Here is a 15,660-nt window from a genome sequence, read left to right as displayed (position 1 = left end):
GCTATGCTATGCTATGCTAAATTTCTATTTTTGTCCCCAGAATAAGAATCTATTTGGGACATGAGGTGGTTGTACGCTAAGAAAAAGTTGGGTGTGTGGGGGTGGGGCCGGGAGGATGACGGGAGAGGGACTGTAAAAGTTAAAAGTTGCGTTGATAAAAATAATAAGAGTTTCATTCTGGGCACGTATCAGTTTCGCCCGTGGTCACTATTATTGCTGTGTCTATATTGTGTCGGGGGGTGAGGTGGGTATAAAATAATTCAATTTGTATTCAATAATCTTTTTAAAAAGGGATAAAATCAGAACCACCGGTTTTAAAAAGTGACGTTCAGTATGCAAAGCATCTGTTCTGCCGCAGCAGTTTAAAACCTGAATATTTATAATATACATAATGTACATAATATACATAATATACATAAGACTGGCTTGCTTAAATATAAGTAGAGGTACATGAAGGTAAGGAGAGGTACATTAAACAAAAAAACCTAAAAACTGACATCTAAAAAGTGTTGCGTATAAAATAGTTTGTCGTATAGTGACGCGAAAGTTAAGGATAAGATGGTTGATTTGTTTTTTTAAATTTGGTGGACTGCCATTTTAGAGCCCTTGGCTGGGTATGGACGGGGGGGGGGGGGGGGGGGGGGTAAGGCCTCATCGGTGGTGTAGTGGTAGCAATAGATACAAGTGGGTGTCGCGATTTGGTTGGGTCTTGGTATGCGGTGCTCAGCGACCCACTCGCCAGAAGGGGCGGTGAGGGGAGAGGGGGGATGAGGGTGGAGGGGGGAGGGGGGCTCGTCTCTCCCGGCAAGTGGGTACCGGCGGGACGCGCACACCAGACAAAAGAGTGATTGAGGTATGGTGGGGAGGGTTAGGTACGTATTATGTTGGTATTTGGTGTGCGGTGCACAGCTCCCCCCACCAGGTGGAGCAGGGAAGGGAGAGGGGGGATGGGGGATAGCCATTCGGCGGCGGGGGGATGCTGGCGGACGCGCACACCAGGCCATCTGCTCAAAATCTCTTGCATTTAAAGTATTTCTAAGGCCAAGAAGATATGATACAGACATCACACCAGTGCGGTTCAGTGACAACTGACATAAGCAAAGAATGATATTGTAGAAAATTATAACACGGAAACTGAAATGTAAGTGCCTGCAGCGATGACGAGAGGTTTGTCGCGCTGGTTGACTGACATAGCCCCCGAGCTCTCGGGGACCCCTTGTGTTCTCCTGTTGGGGAAAATCAGTGCCCGTATGCTTATCGGAAGAACTTGCCTCACTTTCGTATGCATGGGCCGGAAGAAGGGCTTACTTCGAAGCAAAGCGAGGAAGTAATTGATGGTAGTTTGCGACAACTTCCTACGTTTTGAGCGACATCGGAAGTACATCCTCAATTTCGCATGCATGGGACGGAAAAAGTGCTTACTTTTGAAGCAAGCGAGGAAGTAAGTGAGGGTAATTGCACTACAGCGAAACCCAGGAGTAAACACGCTGCTTCCAAAGTTTCTCAGTGCAAAATTGCAGGGCTTTTCTTCGGTTTTTCATATAAAACCGATCTAACGCAAATGAAAGTCCCAAAGAGAGAAAATAGAAAGAAAAGTCGTATCTCGTGCGTGCATTTCGTGTAAATTTCCCTGAATACAAACCTGAGTTGCCAGCTTTGACTTTTGTTCGTTCTGGGTCACTGGCCACCACTCTTAAAATTTCATCCCCGCTTATAGGGGGGGGGGGGGGTGTTTCTATTGGGCGTCTTTGTGTGCATGTGTGAGTTTGTGTGAGAGTGTGCGTGTGTGTGTGTGGGTGTGTGTATGTGTGTGCGTGCGTGCGTGCGTGTGTAGGTGTGCGTCTGTTCATTCATTCATTCATTTGCAGTGCACGCGCGCACATGTGTGTGTGTGTGTGTGTGTGTGTGTGTGTGCGTGCGTGTGCGTGTGTGAAAGTGTTTGTATGTATTTGTGCGAATGCCTGTGCGTGCGTGCGGGTATAATTGTGAGTTTGTTTGTGTGCGCGTGCGTGTGTGTGTGTGTGTGTGTGTGTGTGTGTGTGTGTGTGTGTGTGTGTGTGTGTGTGTTCGACAGTGTGTGTGTGTGCACCCCTACCCCCCACCCCCCCCCCCACACACACTATTATGAGCTGATCATTTGCGCCTCAATATTTTATTTATTTTCTTACGTTTTATGTTGTTTGTTGTGATTCACCACACCCGAGTTTCTCGAAATTGAGATAATAAAGTGTTCTATGTCTAACACACATGCACACACGCGCGTAGGATAAACAAATCCAATCTTGACTTTCAACTTTACATAAACATACATCCTGTTCACAATTAACGAGGACAAACATAATTTACTAACACCTAAGTACAACAATTTATCTTTTGTAAAAATTTGGACACACATTTTCCCAATTAATATGAAAGTTACTGAACTTATCTTCTTTCAACTACACCTTATATCTTGATTCCCCAAAAAACTTGAGTTCTGCCTTTTTAAATTGACCAGTAGCCCAAAACTTTCGCTCTAACCAAACAGTTTTACCGATACACAATCATTTAAAAAAAAAAAAAAGAGGTTAAACATAACCGACTTCGCTACCTCATAAACAAAAAAAGTTTTATTCTCCCCAACATTCTGGTCAACAAAATCATTATTACAGACAGTCATTCAATTTCAAGACAATCATCACAGCTTTGAACAGACCATTTCGTTCAACCAGTCAAAAACAACAACTATAGTAAAAGCTACAGCGCGATCAACGTTCGCCCATTTACGAACTCGCGATGAGATTTGTTTCTTCTGGTCGCCAAGCCTACCGTTTACAAACGCATGCGCACAAATTGGGATTCCCCCAATTTCCTCGACCTTGACCTCAGGACTCTCGACGCCACTACTTCGGCGTTCAAGTTAGCTCGTACATACCGAGTAGCTGGCAACTTTGCTTCCGAAGTTCCCACTTTCAAAGTTAATTTCATCATTTATACGACGATATCGCATCTAAAAGGTCCTTACCCATCTAAAAAAACCTCCAACGCATGCTCCAATTGCATGACATTCCGGTTTTAAAGGCAGCTCATTGGGAAATGAGCTCAGACACAATATTGAAGACGTGAAATGCGTCAATCGAGCAACTGTCGTAACTTGGCTACAATGAGACGGTCGGCTACCTTGCACCATAGACACGAACTGTGACATTCTTGTTTAATTTAGGTGAAAAGCTTGAAACAGCGGGGCTCAAAACCGACAGTACGATCATTTACTGACCGAAAAAAACGTGCTCGAGTCATTCGGCGAAGGTTGTGAGCTTTCAAACTACCACGACTGAATAACTGATAACACATCTTTGCATAGTGCTTTTTCTAGACGAGTAGCATAGTGCAGTGGTCACGGATTCGGAATTTCAATCCGACGCTCTGGGTTCAAGTGCCGCTGGGAGCTACACATTTATTTTTTAATTAACCTTTTTCTAGACCTCAATTGCATTCAGACTGCAACAACCGGTTTTTGCCTCTGTGTTAATTTTTTTTAATCGCGTAAAGAAACTGTCCTATGCTTTCAAAAACAAATCGAATCTTGACTTTTAACTGTACATAACCATGCATCGCCATCGTAATCAAAAATTAACGAGGGAAAACAAATTAAAACACCGATGAACAGTATTGTCTTTTCTAAACTTCTTGACAGACATTTCCCCAATAAATAAGGATCAAGTCACTAAACTTAGTTATTTACGGTCTACTGCATAATGTTCTTCCTTTTAAACTTTACCAGAAACCCAAAGTTTCCCTTTAACCAATCTATGTTTGTCCAACAAAGAGTTTTACCGATATAAAATTATTAAACACAAGTACAACATACAGTAATTGTTGTACTTATTGTGAGAACGAAATTGATAATACTGATTTTTTTTTTGGTGCCCCAAAATTATGTTCGCTTGGAAATGCATTGAGGATAAACTGATTTGTAAATATAATATGATTATTAAAAATTTTATGAAGTTTTTTGGGCGTGTTTAAAATACATTTAGAAATATTATTGTTAACGATATAGGTACATTTAAAGTAGAAAATTTAATATAGCAAGCAGAAAAAAAGAAAAGTAAAAAAGATCAATGAAGAGGGATACTCCCCGCAAAAAAAAAAGAAAAAAAAGGGTTGAAGCAAGCAGCTGAGATAAAAAAAAAAAAACAACAACAAAAGTTCAACATAATCACTTACTCTTCTCCTAACATTCAAGCCAACAAAGTCATTTGTCATAGACAGTCATTCGATTCCAAGACAATCATCACAGGTTTGAACCGACCCTTTCGTTTAACCATTCAAAAAAAAACCCAGCAATAATGCTGTTAGTACTACAGCACGCTCAACGTTCGCCTTTTTGAACTCGCGATGAGATTTGTTTCTTCTGGTGGCAAGCTTACCGTTAACAAACGCATGCGTACTAGTTAGGATTCCCCCAATTTTCGCGACCTTGACCGAATACTCTCGAAGTCACCACTCCGGCGTTCATGTATAGTGAACAGTTGGAAAATTAAACTTCAGGAGTTCCCACTTCCAAAAGAGGCCTCTACTTCCAGTGTTGCTGACTTCCTCCTCATGCATACGGGCCCAGACCACATCAAGGCCTGACTAGCTTTTTCTTTACAAAATGCAACGGAATACGAATGAAAATTGACCTCTTGGCACCCAGGTGCGCCCAAATCTTTCATTCCATACAACATGTTAGCGCCGCTTTTGGGCTGTTACCCAACCAACCGCTTCTCTCCCTGAAACTATGTGCCGCTCAAAGAAACGAGGCGAACAAGACACAGAGAGTGTTCACAGCCATTACTGTACGAGTGTGACATAAGGTTATCGTGCAAGTGAAAAGAAGAGTTGTATTTAATGGGCTGTAACAAAGAGCGTCGGGAACCACCCGGGAAATGTGTCAAAACAGTTTTAAAAAATCAATTGATGCACGCACAGACACACCCATCTAACCATACACAGACACATTTATAAACCCTCCCCCCCCCTGACCTCCTTTCCCTTTCAGCTGAAGGTATGCGCTGTAATGCTGGACGACAGAAAGGGGTTAGGCGGGAAAGAGGGGGGGGGGGTGGTATGGTGTCGAACATGAGGGGGTAAAATTCGATTGCGATTGCTTGTGCTATAAGAGTCAACGAAACAGTTAACTGCAGTTTAGCAACTATTTACGAGTAAAGAGCTCATACAAATCGCCATGCAAACACCAAACAACCAAACTATCTGCCTTGGATGCCAGTTTACTTTTTTGTTTTACCTCTTCGCCATTGTTTTCTTTTCTTTTTTCTGTGAAATGTATCCACGGCCACCATTTCTCGATACAACATTATAATTTGCATTCAAAGTATTTCTAAGGGACATTGTTAGCAAAGAACATACATACATTTACACACACACACACACACACACACACACACACACACACACACACACACACACACACACAGACACACATTGACTCACACAAATCTCATACACACACACACACACTCACACACACACATACACACACTCACACACACACACTCACACACACACACACACACACACACACACACACACAGAACCACGAACACGAACACACACACACACACACACACACACACACACACACACACACACATACACACATACACACACACACGAACACACACAGACACAGGTACACACACGGTGACACCAGACGAAGAAATGTCCGTTGAACATGTCTATAGATATAAAAGGTTCTTAGATTTTGTCTTGTTAGACTTCGTTCATAAGATGCTCTGAAAAGCGTAAGTTACGTTGAACAACAACACCAACACCACCACCACCAACAACAACAAAAACAACAACAACAACAACAACAACACACAAACAAACAAAAACAAAAAAACACGTCTTGGGTAAATACCATCTGGAAGAATTCACATGTCAAACTTTCATAAAGATTTGGTCAGTAATATTCTGGAAATCGCTCTACGCATACAAACAGACACAGACACAGACACGCAGAGACAAAGACACACATAAAGACACAGGCACACACACACACACACACACACACACACACCCATTCCCCCCATACGCACACACACACACAAACACACACACACACACGCACACACACACACAAACACACACACGCACACACACACACACACAAACACACACACACACACAAACACACACACACGCACACACACGCACACAGACGCACACACACACACACACACCCATTCCCCCCACACACATACACACAAACACACACTGAAACACACACACACACACACACACTGAAACACACTCACACACACCCATTCCCACACACACACACATTATACACACATACAGACACACACACAAACACACACACAAACGCGCTCACCCCCCCCCCCACACACACACACACACACACCCTTGTCTCAATTCCGAGTCTTTTGGAATTCGTATGGTCAAATATTGAAACAGTGTAAAAAGACAGTACATCATGATGAAGTTTCATTCGTCTGACCCTGTTCTTAGTGACCAACGTCCGGGACAGTTTCATAGCTGTTGATCCGTAACGGCTCTTGACTTGTTTTTCCGCTTTTTTTCGGCGAGTTTGTTACACCCCAGCCACACATAGACGCCGCTTCTACTACGATGGAAAAGTGTCAGAGAGCGTGGCCAATCATGGGCCAAACGTGGGAGGATCTCTATGAGCGTGGTTTAGTCGGGGTGGGATCTGCTAGGTCGGGAAGCTGCACGCTCTCGCAATGCTTATTTTGAACTGCACAAAACAAGCGCAGCAGGGTAGTGGCGCAGTACAGTCGTGATGTCGTTTTTTACATTCAGTCAAGTAATGACTGAATGTCTTAACATTGACGGAGAGTGAGGTCTGTCTGCCGATGTATGTGTGTGTGTGCGTGTGTGCGTGTGTGTGTGACAAGCATTTCTCAGAAACTACCCGACAGATTTTCTTGAAAATTGATGCATACATTTCTGAGGGCATTTTCTTGTGTCGCTTTTTTCCTATTTTTAATAGGGCTATTTGATGACGTCATATTTGACCGTTTGTGAAAGTTGAGGCGGCACTTTCAAGGCTACAGTTTTTTATCAATTTGTTTGAAATTTTCGCTTTATGATCTTCGACTAAGTGCGGACTATGGAATTGCATTTCAGCTTGGTATCTTAACAATTTGTTTATGAAATGTTCACTCAAAGTTAGCCAAATTTGTCGATTTCTTAAAAGTCGATATTTTAGTCACAAAGTGACACCATCGTATTATGTAATGCCTCCTGTATCCGAAAATATATAGTTTTGTATTTGATTTAAAGATTGGCTTAAAATGAAAAAAAACCGTTAAATAGCTACTTTCTTTATTGTTTATTTTCATTTCTCTGTTCCTTATCATTTGCTGATTCCAAATATGAACAGTTTATGGTGTTTGTCGCTGAAAATATGCTTACAATGAAGAAAACCTGTGAAAGGTAATTATGCTTCATGAAGCCTGTATCTAACCACATGAGCTTTTATCAAAGCGCCGGTCGATCATTATTTACTCCTTCATCCTTACTGTACCTTACAACTACTATTCACTAGTAGTGAATAGTAGTAGTAAGGGTAAGCATGCAGGAGTAAATAATGATCGACCAGCGGTTGGATACAAGCTCCTGTGTATCTAACTCATCAAGCTGGTTTCTGTGTGTGTGTTTGTCTGTCTCGGTACGATGACAAAAGCCTCCGAAACGGCTTCACCGACCGAGACGGGAATTACAGGGTTTGTTCTTTGCCACTCGAGTCGTGTCATAGGGTATTTTTGAAAAAGCAAACTTGAAAGGAGTCGTTAAAAACAGCGGACAAAAGTAGATTCCATTTGAGCTATCGAGGACCCTTCTCGTCTGGGCTGTCGAAACTTTGATTCATCTGTCCTCATCACGTCTTTAGTTTTGACGTCATGTCATTCGTCATATGTTCGTAGCGTCATTGTCCAGTCTCTTCATTTGTGTTGGCAAAGTCTTGGTCTCAGTTACAAAAGTCAGTCACGGCAAGCCCAGAGTCTCTCTCTCTCTCTCTCTCTCTCTCTCTCTCTCTCTCTCTCTCTCTCTCTCTCTTTCTCTCTCTCTCTCTCTCTTAGATCAGGGGCCAGTTTCATAAGATAGCAGTGAACCGACTGACAGTCGATCGACTGCCCAGTCGATCGACTGTGGTTGATCGCCGGGTCACCGAAAAGCGCGTTTCATGAGCGAATCACCGTCACCCGCGGACAACCGCAGTCGACCGACTGTACAGTAATCCGAATGGCCAAGTCGAAGGCTAAATTTAGCAACATTACCACTTCCGTTTGCTCATTCGCACGTGGAAATGGCCGATTTCGAAGAAAAAACTAGTCTCGGCCCGCTCAAAATAACAATGATCGAGACTTTCAGTAATTGCTTCGCGTGACGTCTAACCCTCTTACGCCATAATGTGACGTCTTCAAGACATAACCCTGACTTGTCTCCTGGATTACTGCGTCATGATAGATAAATTTCGAAGAACAATCACAAGGTTTGGCTCACAATCCAAAAAAGTGTGAGCATTCTGCCATTGACTGTGCGGATAATTACATTTATTTTCGGTTTACCGCAGTAAGCCGAACACAGTGTTGGGGGGAGAGCATCGCCGTGTTTGGTCGACTTCCGGTGAGACGACCCGCAGTCGGCCGACTGAAATTTTGTTCGTGAAACCCGATGACGTCGGATTACTGTGGTTCTCTCGGACAACTGCAGTTGGTCGACTGTGTTTCTGGCTTATGAAACTGGCCCCTGGGGCCGGTAATATGAACAGCGTATTTTGGACGGTCGAGCAACCACAGTCGACTGACTGTCAAGTCAGTTGACTGCAGTCTGCTGACCGGCCGTGTTTTGACGGGTAATATGTGCAGCGCGGTAGCACTGACAGTCGGCTGACTAGACAGTCAGCCGCTCAGTGGTATTTTTAGAACATTACAACTTCCGATGTAAACATCGGTCCTGTTTTGGCGGTATCGGTATCTAAATTTCGGCGCCGACCCTAAACTTTTTTTTTCCAAACTCTAATTTTTTTAATTTTTTTTGGGTGGTAAAGGACAGGGTGAGAAAATTTGATCATTAAAAATCTGAAAAATGTAAAAAAAAATATTGTTTTTATAAAACGATCCAAATTTACGTTCATCTTATTCTCCATCATTTGCTGATTCCAAAAACATATAAATATGTTATATTTGAATTAAAAACAAGCTCTGAAAATTAAATATAAAAAAATTATTATCAAAATAAAATTATCGGAATCAATTTAAAAACACTTTCATCTTATTCCTTGTTGGTTCCTGATTCTAAAAACATATAGATATGATATGTTTGGATTAAAAACACGCTCAGAAAGTTAAAACAAGTAGAGACACTGCGGTCGATCGACCGAAAAAGGTGCCTGTAAGCCCAACCGCAGTCGGGCGACTGTTTTCAGTTGGACCGGCAGTTGTTCGCGCTCATATTACTGACTTTTGCGGTTCAACGTCGACCCACCGTCAGTTTCACGGTCAGCCGACCGATGACTAGCTACATATTACCGGGCCCTGGTCGTCTCACCGGAAGGCGGCCAAACACGGTGATGCTCTCCCCCCAACACTGTGTTCGGCTTACTGCGGTAAACCGAAAATAAATGTAATTATCCGCACAGTCAATGGCAGAATGCTCACACTTTTTTGGATTGTGAGCCAAACCTTGTGATTGTTCTTCGAAATGTATCTATCATGACGCAGTAATCCAGGAGACAAGTCAGGGTTATGTCTTGAAGACGTCACATTATGGCGTAAGAGGGTTTGACGTCACGCGAAGGAATTACTGAAAGTCTCGGTCATTGTTATTTTGAGCGGGCCGAGACTTGTTTTTTCTTCGAAATCGGCCATTTCCACGTGCGAATGAGCAAACGGAAGTGGTAATGTTGCTAAATTTAGCCCTCGACTTGGCCATTCGGATTACTGTACAGTCGGTCGACTGCGGTTGTCCGCGGGTGACGGTGATTCGCTCATGAAACGCGCTTTTCGGTGACACGGTGATCAACCACAGTCCATCGACTGCTATCTTATGAAACTGGCCCCTGGTCTGCGGAGGTGGAGGTTCACTAGCAGTAGCAGGTAGAAGGCATGCAGCTGCTTCTTTTGCGGCTTTACGCTTGGCTCTGATAAACAAAACAAACATAAAATCAAAATCAAAACAGGATTTAAATTTTTATGCAAATACAGGGATTGCGCTATGCTCAAGCTAGTGAGCAAGGGGGAAAAATGTTTGCCACTAACAGAGACTGTAGCTTACCTCATCTTCTGAACTCGCAGCCTAGCTGGTCTTCTCACGGATACGCAGCAGCGCTTCCTCATTCCCTGGCTCCTTTAACTTCCGGCGATACAGTTGGCTTTGGATGACGCTCTGTTGTTGCTTCTCAGCATGAAGTCCAGGGTTGGTCTCCTCTACCCTCTTTCTGTACTTTTTGCACTTCTAAGTTCTCTGCATTTGTTGAGGTCTTCAACTTCACATGTGGATTTGATCTCCGTGGACGAAGAGCTGGCAAAAAGAACAGAAAATATTCAGATTAGAAAGTAAAATCCAAGATAGGCAATAAGGTTCTCAATTAAAATTAAATCGAAAAAGGTAATTAGTTGTACGTAAAATCCTAGCAAAATCCCAATTAAAAAAAATTAATCTTCGATTTTTTGTTGTTGTTGTTCGGAAGGGGGGGGGGGTGTTAAAACAATCTCATGAAAATAGTCCTTCCCCCTGCTAACCCAAATGCATATTTTTAGCTTTGGCTACAATATTTACAAGGACATAAATGTCTCCTCCTGAATCGTAACACGGACATTAACAGAACCATGTCCGAGATAAGTGATTTCTCCACATTTGGTCACTAAAATCGCGCGGGACAAAAACTGGCTAGAGAATCGTATTTTTCTTCCATCAAATTTGCCTTCAAAAGTAGCAAGCAGTTATTAAAAGCTAATTCAATTCGTTGGGAGAAGAATTATGTGTCAGACGTTACACCTTACCCTGAACAGACAGTAAAATATTTTCTTACCTTTACGGCTCGTCGTCTCCACGAATTGGTGACCGGAAACGCCATAGAAGCAAAGCTAGTGGTTTCCACGCTTTCGTATCAAATACTCGTGAAACTTCTTTGTGAAAATTGCAAAAATAACAAAATGTGTGTGGTGTGCGATGTGCGATTCAGAGAAATCTTCTGGACAGATCGTTATGAAACTTTGCACACAAATGTTCCGACCCCCAACCCTTCCCCCTGATTCAAATTTATGGATTACAAGTCTAGTGCTCTACCAACTGACATACAGGGTTCCCAAATTATTGTTTTTAATCATTTTTGTCAATCAAGATATGGGGGTGCGGGAATAAATGTGAAGTTGACCATAAGGCAACAACTTATTTTGTTTACAGGTATTGTATCTGTAGGCCTATACAGTTAACTGTGTTCAAATTTAGTTATGATCTGTCGAGCAAATTTTTTTAAATAACGTTCTTACTACTAAATGAGTGATAATTGTATGTGTACGCCCTCGAGAAACCTCGATCATTTTCTGAAAATGCACGTTGATGAGTGCCGTATTAAGATAAAGTGATACTCTTCATTCATTTATCTACACAAAGTAATGTTTCATTTATCATTTGTAGAGCTAAACATGTCAGTTAGAATGACGTTAAGAATCGCAGTGTTTTTTCGCAAAATCGTACTTGACAACCCCCAGTAAAAAAATTATTAAACAAAAGGTTAATAAGGCAACCACCTTTTTTCTTTGCACAGATGTGTCCATATTGCTCAGAGGAACCTGTGCACAAAATGTGTAATGTATTTGTCGAGCGATTTGAACACACAAGTAACCCCTTAAAGGACCATAACAGGCTCTTTTTAAGGTCAGATAAAGCAGTTGGGGTTGATTTGAGGATATAGGTGAGCATCTACAGATACAAAAACCAATCAGTAAATCTCAGGTTTTGTGCTGCATCAGTCTAATTTTACACAAAATGCATGCTCAAAAAGCGACCAAATTCGTCTGCTACGCGAGACTTCAAATTCCCCGCGGCGGCAAGCCCTTGGCTGTGACGTCACAAGGGGGAACCAGAAGCGAAAGTAGCAACGCTCGGTGTGCGTCTTTGCTGCAGCTTTGGATGCGCGCGTGCTCCCGACATCATGCCGAGAGAGTGTGCTGCTGCCGAATGTTCGGAGTTGCAAAAAAAAAGACTCAGGCTTGAGTTTTTATTTGTTTCTATCCGACTGGGTAACAACCGTACAACGACGACAATGACACTGACAACAACTCGAAAACCAAGAACAACTAGGCTACAATGTCAACAACAACTGCTTTACACTGATACTGTAGGTGGAACACGATTGATTTGACACGTTACAACCTTGATTTCACCTACGACGACGACAACAACAACATCAACTTAAATTCGAGAACATAATAATACGTCTTCAACAACATAGTCAACAACAAATCCGATAGAACTTCAACTTCAATCACAACAGTGATCATGGGCTGCCTAATCTATTTGTTGAGTCTGGCAGACATTTTACTTCCACCCTTGAGAGATAATGTTTTTTCCTCGTACACTTTGTGCCTCAAACCTGACTAAGAGGATACAATTCTACATTAATCCCCGATTATCAACCCAAATAGGTGGGACACTTCCGTCTCAACTCGGACGCCGCTGTAAGAACGATCTCCAGTAACAGACGCTGATAACGATACAGCTATCTGCTCGCTCCTAAGCCAATCCCCCAGCCTGCATGCCTACACACTGGCACCAATTAAACCTCCAACTGAGCTGTTAACCCGTGGTTTGTAAAAATGTAAAAATATTGTACAAATTACGTCGAACCTAAATCCGCGATTTGTAAAAAAAAAATTGTTTTTCTCTATTCAGCCTATTGTCCCATCGCTGAGAAATTCGGATCGCTTCCTCCCAGTGGAAAGCTAGCAGCAACAGAGTCGCGCTACCCCAAAGTCAAGGCATCCATTAGATTTGTTTTTCTTTCTTTTTCCATTTCGTTATTTTCCTTCATCGCTGGCGAATTCGGATCGCTTCCTCCCAGTGAAAAGTTAGCAACAACAGAGTCGCGCTTGTGGTCCAAGTTGTGGAAATTTCTAAGTTGTGGAATGTGTCCAAGTTGTCGTATGTGTCCAAGTTGTGGTATGTGTCCAATATGTGCAATGTTGTGGTAAATGTCCAAGATGTGGAATGTGTCCAAGTTGTGGTATGTGTCCAAGTTGTGGTATGCGTCCAAGTTGTGGTATGTGTCCAAGATGTGGAATGTGTTCAAGTTGTGGTATGTGTCCAAGATGTGGAATGTGTCCAAGATGTGGTATGTGTCCAAGTTGTGGTATGTGTCCAAGATGTGGTATGTGTCCAAGTTGTGGTATGTGTCTAAGATGTGGTAATGTGTCCAAGTTGTGGTATGTGTCCAAGTTGTGGTATGTGTCCAAGTTGTGGTATGCGTCCAAGTTGTGGCATGTGTCCAAGATGTGGAATGTGTTCAAGTTGTGGTATGTGTCCAAGATGTGGAATGTGTCCAAGATGTGGTATGTGTCCAAGATGTGGTATGTGTCCAAGTTGTGGTATGTGTCCAAGATGTGGTAATGTGTCCAAGTTATGGTATGTGTCCAAGTTGTGGTATGTGTCCAAGATGTGGAATGTGTTCAAGATGTGGTATGTGTCCAAGATGTGGTATGTGTCCAAGATGTGGAATGTGTCCAAGTTGTGGTATGTGTTTAAGTAGTGGTATGTGTCCAAGATGTGGTATGTGTCCAAGATGTGGTATGTGTCCAAGATGTGGAATGTGTCCAAGTTGTGGTATGTGTTTAAGTAGTGGTATGTGTCCAAGTTGTGGTATGTGTCCAAGATGAGGTATGTGTCCAAGTTGTGGTATGTGTCCAAGTTGTGGTATGTGTCCAAGCTATGGTATGGGTGAAACTTTTCCGTCTCAGGGCGGAAATCCGCCAAATGAAATTGGTCAAATAAGGATTTTGAAAATCTTTAAATTTTTTTTATTTTTTTTTTCGCCTGCGATCCGATCCGTATTTCCCCTAACACAGTGACCGGACATCGCTGAGTCTTTGTTTCACTGGGTGCGCGAATTTTCGGACTATAGCTTGGCATTTGTTACCATTGTTTAATGTGCAAATTTGTGTGTTTGAGATACCAGGATACGCCTACTGTTACCCTTAAAAGCCTGATTTTTTGTTTTCTTCCGGGTGGCTTCGCCCCCCTGGGCCCCCTAGGAAGGCGTTGCCCCTGCACCCCACCAGTGCCTATGTGGCCCCTGGACCCCGGCCTCATTTTCCTTATTTTCAATTCTGATCAGTTTCACCCATGACTGTAAGTTCGCCACACGGTAGATTCGTCACGGGTGACGAAGTTACCGGCAGGGCCGGTGGGCGGGTGTTTATGCTTAGAGCTTATGCTTTCAGATGTTTGATTTGTGGGAGAGATTCAAGATTCACATTTTTAATGACAAAAAGCTAGAGGGGGAGAGAGAGAGAGAGAGAGAGAGAGAGAGAGAGAGAGAGAGAGAGAGAGAGAGAGAGAGAGAGAGAGTGTGTGTGTGTTTGTGTGTGTGTGTGTGAGAGAGAGAGAGAGAGAGAGAGAGAGAGAGAGAAAGAGAAAGAGAGAGAGAGAGAGAGAGAGAGAGAGAGAGAGAGAGAGAGAGAGAGAGAGAGATGAATCTCAAACAAAATTATCCAAATGTCCACACCAAAACAACTTTATTTTCAAATCACTGAGGTACCATCAATTCTGACATACAAGTGAAGCATACAAAACATGTGTCATTCAACTGAAGCACACTTTCTTACTAACAGTTCACAAATATTTTATATAAATAATACTGCTAAAGTCAAAATCCATGTAATTGCCATAAAAAACAGCAGGGAAAACTGCAAAGACAGATAGAGAACACAAACGAATCTAGAACTAGAAGACAAAAGCATGCCAAGCTCACATTTCCAGCAGTTGTAGTTTTTTAAACAAGAAAATGTATCTTCAAAAAAGGAAGCAATGAATTGGGTAGGAATCTAACTGGTCAAATATTCTCAATATGAGACACTGCATCATCAAATTTTGACTATTGATCATAATATATCGTGTAAATCACACTATTAGTACTGTAGCGAAGTTACTGTGGCGAAGTTACCGGGGACCGGTGACGAATCTACCGTGTGACGAACTTACTGGTATCCGTATGGTAATGTGTCCAAGTTATGGTATGTGTCCAAGTTGTGGTATGCGTATAAGATGTGGTCTGGTATGTACGTGTCCAAGATGTGGTATGTGTCCAAGTTGTGGTATGTGACCAAGTTGTGGTATGTGTCAAAGACGTGGTAATATCGTCATGTGTCCAAGTTTTGGTATGTGTCCAAGTTTTGGAATGTGATGGGACAATAAAGAAATGGAGAAAAAAAATCTTATAGATTCACTGACTTTCGGGTTGCGCGACCCTGTTGTTTCTAGCTTTTCACTCGAAGGAAGCGACCCAAATTTCCCAGCGATGGGACAATAAAGAAAAGGAAGAAAAATCCCATAGATCTCCCTTGACTTTGGGGTATCGCGACTCTGTTGCTGCTAGCTTTCCACTGGGAGGAAGTGATCCGAATT

Source organism: Littorina saxatilis, unplaced genomic scaffold (assembly GCF_037325665.1).
Source record: "Littorina saxatilis isolate snail1 unplaced genomic scaffold, US_GU_Lsax_2.0 scaffold_555, whole genome shotgun sequence".
Classification (NCBI taxonomy): domain Eukaryota; kingdom Metazoa; phylum Mollusca; class Gastropoda; order Littorinimorpha; family Littorinidae; genus Littorina; species Littorina saxatilis.
Note: the sequence above shows the minus strand (reverse complement) of the source record.